This window comes from Otolemur garnettii, unplaced genomic scaffold (assembly GCF_000181295.1).
Source record: "Otolemur garnettii isolate 467f Iridium unplaced genomic scaffold, OtoGar3 scaffold00008, whole genome shotgun sequence".
Classification (NCBI taxonomy): domain Eukaryota; kingdom Metazoa; phylum Chordata; class Mammalia; order Primates; family Galagidae; genus Otolemur; species Otolemur garnettii.
The window spans coordinates 21,610,370-21,619,006 of NW_003852403.1; the positions used below are offsets into that span (position 1 = coordinate 21,610,370).

Consider the following 8,637-nt stretch of genomic DNA (forward strand, 5'->3'; position numbering starts at 1 on the left):
AGGCCCGGCTACTTTTTGGTTGCAGCTGTCATTGGCAGGTCCGGGCTGGGGATTCGAACCTGCCACCTTAGGTGTACGTGGCTGGCGCCTTAGCCAGTTGAGCTATAGGCGCCGAGCCTATATCCCTTCTTTCTTGATCTGAGGATACCCTGATCACATAGCTAAATTAATGAAGTCACATTTGAGGGAAAGTACATGGCATCAACATTACTTTTGATGAGAATTTCAGCTGAAGGATAAGCTAGAATAGTTGTCAATGAATAATAAAATCTTCTAGTAGTCATTCAGTCTAGCTTCTCTGCAGAGCGATTGACCTCTGGTAAAAAAAAAAATATTTGTAAAACCAATCTGAAAATTATCAAATTGTCCCTGGTAATCCATTTTTTTTCTGGTTAGGTTAAGGATGGGATAGTAAGAAATCTGCTTTGAAAACAGTGAGGAGGGTGGCGCCTCTGGCTCAAAGGAGTAGGGTGCTGGCCCCATATGCCAGAAGTGGCGGTTTCAAACCCAGCCCCGGCCAGAAACTGCCAAAATAAATAAATATGTAAATAAATAAACAAATATTAAAAAAAAAAAGTGAGGACACAAGCTTCTGCCTATCAGGGTAAGTTTACACTTTGCATACATACTGCATTAGCATATCCCAGCACAGTTACTCTGTGCTTGGCATCCTTTTTTTTTTTTTTTGAGACAGAGTCTCACTCTGTGCCATAAGTGTTGTGGTGGCATAGCTCATAGCAACCTCAAACTTCTGTGTTCAAGTGTGTCTTCTTGCCTTAGCCTCCCAAGTAGCTGGGACTACAGGTGTTTGCTACAATGCCGGGCTGTTTTTTAGAGACTGGGGTCTGTTCTTGTTCAGGCTGGTCTCAAACTCCTGAGCTCAGAAGATGCACCTGTCTTAGCCTCCCAAAATGCTGGGCTTAAAGGTATGAGCCACCACACCTGGCGTCTGTCATTGGCATCCTTAATTCCAGTATGGACTGTCTCATCAGCTGTACACGATGTTTTTCTAGGGCACTAACACCACACCAGCACATTGTGTTTGGTCTCGTGAAACAGTACAGTATTTCATCAGCATTATGTATTTTTTTCTGGCCATATTTTAATCAGCGATGACCCTGGCAGACTTGTCAATTAATGTTGCTACCTTTTTGTGGTCAGCAGATGTTTTATCACCATCCATTAATCTTTAAAAATTTGGCTGGGCACGGTGGCTCATGTCTGTAATCCCAGCTTCAGTCTGGGAAGCTGAAGTGGGTGGATTGCTTGAGCTGAGGAGTTCAAAACCAACCTGAGCAAGACTGAGATCTGATCTCTACTGAAAAATAGAAAAACGGGCTTGGTGCCTGTGGCTCAAGTGGCTAAGGCGCCAGCCACATACATCTAAGATGGCAGGTTCAAATCTAGCCCGGGCCTGCCAAATGATGACGGCTGTAACCAAAAAAATAACTGGGCGTTGTGACACGCGCCTGTGGTCCCAGCTACTTGGGAGGCAGAGGCAGGAAACTTGCTTGAGCCCAGGAGTTGGAGGTTGCTGTGAGCTGTGATGCAATGGCACTCTACCCAGGGTGACAGCTTGAGGCTCTGTCTCAAAAAAAAAAAAAAGAAGGAAAAATAGAAAAACGAGCTGAGCATGTAGTCCCAGCTACCTGTGAGGCTGAGGCAAGCGTTATCTCTTGAGCCCAGGAGTTTGAGGTTGCTGTGAGCTATTTTACCATGGCACTCTACTCAGGGTGACAAGAGTGCGATGTTGTCTCAAAAATAAAATAAAATTTAATGCTATGTCTTTTCATAAATCTCTGCAACTAACCTGTTGAATATTCTCACAGTTAGATTTTCAGTTCATTTCTTAGACCTTTTTTTTTTTTTTGAAGACAGATTCTATGTCACTCTGGGTATGGTACCATGGTGTCTCAGCTCACAGCAACCTCAGACTCTTGGGCTTAAGTGATCCTCTTGCTTCAACCTCCTGAGTGGCTGGGACTACAGGCATCTCCCACAACTCCTAGCTGTTTTTGAGACGAGGTCTCTCTTGCTCAGGCTGATCGCAAACCTGTGAGTGCATGCAATCCACCCACCTTGGCCTCCCAAGTGCTGGGATTATAGTCGTGAGCCACTTCTCCTGGCTGATAGATCTTTTTTTCCTTTCATGATCAGCATACCATTAAGCAGCATGTGTTCACTATGGCACCTTTGGACTGTTGGATTCACTCTTTTTTTTAGACAGAGTCTCAAGCTGTTGCCCTAGGTAGAGTGCCATGGCATCATAGCTCACAGCAACCTCAAACTCTTGGACTTAAGTGATTCTCTTGCCTCAGCCTCCCAAGTAGCTGGGACTACAGGTGCCCGCCGCAAAGCCTATAGCTATTTTTTGGTTGCAGTTGTCATTGTTGCTTAGCAGGCTTGGGGTTCTAACCTGCCACCGTAGGTGTATGTGGCCAGCGCCCTGCTGACTGAGCTACAGGTGCTGTTGGATTCACTCTTATAGTATGTAGCTGATACCTTCAGTTTTAAAGCAGCGATTTTCTGTTTTCATTTACTTCTGTTCATCACTTTCATCATAGAAATTTTGATTTCTTCAGGTCATATGTGGTGATCATTTCAACACTACGTACTTTTATAATATGTTTCAGTCCACTGTCCAGTTTCTCCAACAGGTTGACTTTCTATGCTATTGATAAACATAAGGCCTCCTCTTTTTCTTAGTACTGAGACCCATCCGAGTATCTACAGGTGTTTTTGACATTTTCAACGATATCTTTATACTACAGAGCAGAGAATAAGCAAGAAAATAGTGAGTTTTTAGCCTTATGTGGGGCTTTGTAGGGAACCTGCCATTGGCATATCTGGCCTGTACATACCAGCTTTATTATCCTTTGTGGACATGCTTGCATGGGGGAATCATGGTGTGCTCAGAAATGCATACTGCTGCTGAAGAGGACTGGGAGGGTCCCTTTTCCTTTGGAGTTGCTGAATAAACTGGGTTGTATGCCTGCTCCTTGACTGTGATCTGCCACATGAGGTTAGAGGTGGAATTTTCTACTTGTATTGTCATGTTAGTACTCAAAACTGTTTTGAATTTTCAGTTATTATCACACCCTGGAATATATTTTGCTCATTCCTTCTCATACAGTATATATGCAAGACTTCTTAAAAAGTTTAATTGAAGCTGTACTTTTCTTTTTTTTTTTTTTTTTGAGACGGAGCCTCAAGCTATCCCCCTGGGTAGAGTGCCATGGCATCACGCTCGCAGCAACCTCCAACTCCTGGGCTCAACCGAGTCTCCTGCCTCAGCTTCCCAAGTAGCTGGGACTACAGGCGCCCGCCACAACGCCTGGCTAGTTTTTGGTTGCAGTTTGGCTGGGGCCGGGTTTGAACATGCCACCCTTGGTATATGGGGCCGGCGCCCTACTCACTGAGCCACAGGCGCTGCCCTTCATTCAGTTTAATTAATGTGTAAATAAGTCAAACAGATCTTTGAGGGAAATTGAATATATATCTGGTGACCTGTGTCTTTTCCTTTAGTTTAATTGGCAGAGTTTTCACAGTGCCTTAACTCTTCCTATTCTGGAAAACCTGGAATTGCCACAAGTTTTCATCAAAGCCAGCTAACACTAGGGAGTTGGGTGTATTGCTGTATCACATCATCCCTGTTCTGTCAGACCGAAGCTAAATTTGTTGATTAATTTTAGACATGGTAGTAACCTTAAAGAGAAGGCCATAGAAAAGTATCGGGGGGTTTATAGCAAATGGCCAATGTGTCAAAAACGATGATTTTGCCTCTGTTTTTGGATTTTTAAATTCTATTCCATGAACAATTAATGTGTTTTGATTTGAACCAACTTCATGAGGATTTTGTATTACTCAGTAACCTTACACTTACTGGCTTACCACATCTATTTTATTGTTGTTACATTCTTATTTGGTCTAACTCATTTCTCTTTCGAAGCCTTTCTCCCTTTATTAGTTATATCCTGCATAAATGGAAGCTAAGAATAGTTTTAGTTTAAAATTAAGAATCCCCCTCCCAAAATAAAGTAGAATAAAGTTAAGAACCCAGCCGGGGTGGTAGCAAATGTACCTGCAATTCCAGGTACTTGAGAGAATCACTTAAGGCCAGGAATTCAAGATTGTCCTGGGCAACATAGTGAGATCCTATCTCAAATAACAAAGAAAGAAACAAATGCATAAATAAGGTTCTCCCATCATCACCTATAAAGACAGGTACACCCATTTGCAGTTGCAACTCTTACTCTTTCCCCCAGTGAAGTTTCTAAAAATTTTGCCACCTATGAAATATCCCTACAGTTTTTTTAACTTTATATAAATATTATAAAATATTTGCTTATTTTGCCCAATATTGCATTTGATTTTTGTCCATGCTCATGAATGTTCATTGTATTTGGCTGAAAATCAATAGTTTGTTATATGATTAATGTGCGATTATAATAGATGAACACTGTATTTGTTCTCTTAGCTACTTAGCACTTGGGCTGTTTCTGTGCTATTAGGTACAGTATTGCTGTGAACATTTTTGTGCATGTTTTCCCATGTACATATACAAAAATATTTCTAAGTTAATTTAACAGTGGAATTGTTGGATTGTATAATATTCATAATTTCCCTTTTATTAGGAAGTACCAAATTATTTCCCAGATTGGTAGTGGGAATTTGCTCTCCCAATAGTATGAGACTTTCCCTTGTTCCACATCCTAGCCAACATGTACATCCCATTGTTTTAAAACAGTTAATACCATACAGCCTTAATTACTATGACTTTATTTATTTTTGTGGGGGCTTCTTAGTTTTTTCTTTTTGTTTTAATTTTGAGGTTTGAAATTTTGTTTTATCTTTGATTCTTTTTTTCTTGTTTACTTTCTCTAAAATATTACTTTATATCTGGGAGGGCAAGCCCTCTACTTTGTTCTTCAGGAATGTTGTGCTGCTTCTTGTTCCTTTATTCACTTTTATAAACAGTTAGAGTCAGCTTGTCAGGTAAGGAAAATTTGTATCAGCTCTGCTATTAAGAACTGGAAGAGCTAAACCAAAATAAACAATAAAAATATGTATCTTTGAAGACATTAAACAGTTTCCAAAGCTATGAAGAATTATAGAGCCAAATTTCTGGGGGAAAAAGAAATGCAGTGTATTGAAACTAACATATGAGGCCTCTTTGCCTTTACTGGTATGCCTATAGGTTTGAGAAAAGACCTCTGAGAGAGAAAGAAGCTCAGCAGTTTTTGTCTTATGTACTTGAACTAGGGAGACATTTGAAGTTCAAGCCTATAAGGAGGGAGAGCTTTGCTAAACCTCTTTGCTTTTATATTTAAACAGCAAGGGGAATGGAATCTCTCAGTCTCAGCCCTATAGACAGATTAGACTAGATAATTATTTATTTGGAGGATGTTTTTGTGCATTGTGAGATGTTTAGCGTCATCCCTGGTCTGTATTCAACAGATGCCAATAGCAACTTTCTCACCTTACTGTGTGTTAATCAAAAATGTTTCATGTATTGCCAAATGTCCCTAGTGAGCAAAAATCACCCCTATTTAAGAAACTGTCTCAAATAGTATACTGGACTAATCCAGAGTTACAGAGATTGAAGCCCATTTTTTAATCATCTCTACTACTGATTGGATTAAGGTAATCTTGGATTTACTATTATTCTTTGCGTTTAAACTGCCTGACAAAAACACATGTCAAGTTTACCTCTTAAAAAATTATGAAAAATCTCAGATTATCTGTTTAGTTTGTCACACATGGTATCTGAAAATCAAAGTTAATCAGAAAATACATATCTAGCCATCTAGTGAAGTGGCTCATGCCTGTAGTCTTGGCACTCTGGGAGGCAGGTGGGTTGCTTGAGCTCAGGAGTTCCAGAGCAGCCTGAGCAAGAGTGAGACTGTTGTCTCTACCAAAATAAAAAAAGAAAGAAAAATAGAAAAAATGAACTGGGCCTTGTAATAGGTACCTTGTAGTCCCAGCTATTGGGAAGAAACTCTTGAGCCTAAGAGTTTGAGGTAACTATGAGCTATGATGCCATGACACTCTACCCAGGGCAACAGAATGAGAGACTCTGTCTGAAAAGAAAGAATAAAAAAAAGAAAATATGTATCTAGCCTAAGGATATGGGATAGTAACGGATTAAAAATCAAGCAAAACAATTTATAGTTGGGACAGATGAACAGAAAATCTATAAAATGGAATAACTAGATACAAACTTTAAAGTAAATATATATGCAAGAATTTTAAAGAAAAGATTGCAAATTTTGTTAGAAAAGTAGCTCAGTGGCTAGGGCGTGGGCCACATACACCAGGGCTGGTGGGTTCAAACCCAGCCCAGGCCTGCCAAACAACAATGTCAATAATAACAACAACATAAATAGCTGGGCGTTGTGGTAGGTGCCTCTAGTCCCAGCTACTTGGAAGGCTGAGACAAGAGAATCGCTTAAGCCCAAGAGTTTGAGGTTGCTGTGAGCTATAATGCCATGGTGTTCGACTGAGGGTGATATACTGAGACTCTCCCAAAAATAAAATAAAATGTATTAATCTAAAAAGTATTTTTTCATTGAGATAGTCTTACTTTTGCCCTCTGTAGACTGCTGTGGCCTCCTAGCTCATAGCAACCTCAAAATCTTGGGCTCATGGGCCGTGCCTTTGGCTCAAAGGAGTAGGGCGCTGGCCTCGTATGCTGGAGGTGGCAGGTTCAAACCCAGCCCCGGCCAAAAACTACAAAAAAAAAAAAAAAAAATCTTGGGCTCAAGTATTCTTCTTGCCTCAGTCTCCCAAGTAGCTGGGATTACAGGCACCCACCACATGCTCAGCTATTTTTAGACACAGGGTCTTGCTCTTGCTCAGGCTGGTCTTGAACTCCTAAGCTCAAGGAATCCACCCTCTGTGGCCTCCCAGAATGCTAGAATTACAGGTGTTAGCCACCACTACTGGCCTAAAAGGCATTTAAAAAAGAAGTCAAGAAATAACAGAGGATGCGAAAACTATGAAACAAATAATAAGATGTTAGACCTAAACCCATCTTTATATTAAATTGAGAAGGACTAAGCAACCAAATTAAAAATTAGTGGTAAACTGGATAAAAAATGCAATTAGCTTCTGTTTATAAAAGTTAGACTTTAGGCTCAGCACTTTTAGTTCACCTGGCTAAGATGACAGCCACATACACCAAAGCTGGCGGGCTTGAATCCAGCCCAGGCCTGCCAAACAACAGTGACAACTACAACCAAAAAATAGCCAGGCATTTGGCAGGTGCCTGTAGTCCTAGCTACTTGGGAGTCTGAGGCAAGAGAATTGCTTAAGCCCAGGAGTTGGAGGTTGCTGTGAGCTGTGATGCCATGACACTCTACCCAGGGCAACAGCTTGAGGTGCTGTCTCAAAAAAAAAAAGAAAAGTTTAATACAAGGGAATTGAAAATAATAAGATAGAAAAAAGAGGCCGGGTGCAGTGGTTTATGTCTGTAATCCTAGCACTCTGGGATGCCATGGCGGGTGGATTGCCTGGTTCAAGACCAGCCTGAGCAAGAGCAAGATCCTGTTTCTAAAAATAGCTGGGCATTGTGGTGGGTGCCTGTAGTCCCAGCTACTCAAGAGGCTGAGGCAGGAAAGTCTCTTGAGCCCAAGTGTTCGAGGTTGCTGCCACTCTACCAAGGGCGACAAAGTGAGACTCTGTCTCAAAAAAAAAAAGATAGAAAAAGGTACACTATCCAAAGACTTCAGTACAAGAAAGGTGGTATGGCTGGAATGCATATTATACAAATATTCTAGACAAGAAGTATTTCTAGGGCAGTGCCTGTGGCTTAGTGGACAGGACGCTGCCCCCATATACCGAGGGTGGTGGGTTCAAACCTGGCCCAGCCAAACTGCAACAAAAAAAATAGCTGGGCATTGTGGTGGGCACCTGTATAGTCCCAGCTATTCGGGAGGCTGAGGCAAGAGAATCGCCTAAGCCCAGGAGTTGGAGGTTGCTGTGAGCTGTGTGATGCCATGGTACTCTACTGTGGGCGATAAAGTGAAACTCTGTCTCTACAAAAAAAGAAGAAGTATTTCTAGAAATTTAATGGAATGTTTTGTAATTATAAAATTGTCAATTCAATGAGAAAATTTAACAAATGTATATGTACCCATTAAGGCATCTTTGAACTAGATGATATAAACATTTAAAAAACTATAAGGAAAAATTTATGGTAAGCATACTTCTTCATAATTTTATGTAACAAGTAGTCACTTTGAAGATCCCTGCTAATAAAAATGACCTAGTTAACACACATAGAACTCTATATTCCTCCTCTCTATCTCAAACTGTAGGATATAATGTTACATTTGAACAGGTAAGGAACACTTCTGAGTCTAGTCCATATGTTGGGCTATGAAGCAGATCCCACAGATTTTCAAGGATTAAAGTCATACAGAGTGAGTTCTATGGCCACAATGGAATTAAACTAGAAATCTATTACAGAAGACATTACCAGAAAATTCCCCAAATATTTTGAAATTAAGCAACATATTTTAATATAACTTGTGGTCAAAGAAGTAATAATTTACTTTAGAAAATATCTTGAAATGGCTTGGTGCCTGTGGCTCAAGCGGCTAAGGCGCCAGCCACATACACCTAAGGTGGCGGGTT

The 8,637-nt window shown here is 40.7% G+C and overlaps 1 protein-coding gene across 2 annotated transcripts in view; it reads left to right on the forward strand.

The window, feature by feature from the left end:
* The window catches only part of JMJD1C (jumonji domain containing 1C), a 360,771-nt gene that overhangs the window by 169,610 nt on the left and 182,524 nt on the right, over positions 1–8,637 (forward strand). The window lies entirely within an intron of this gene.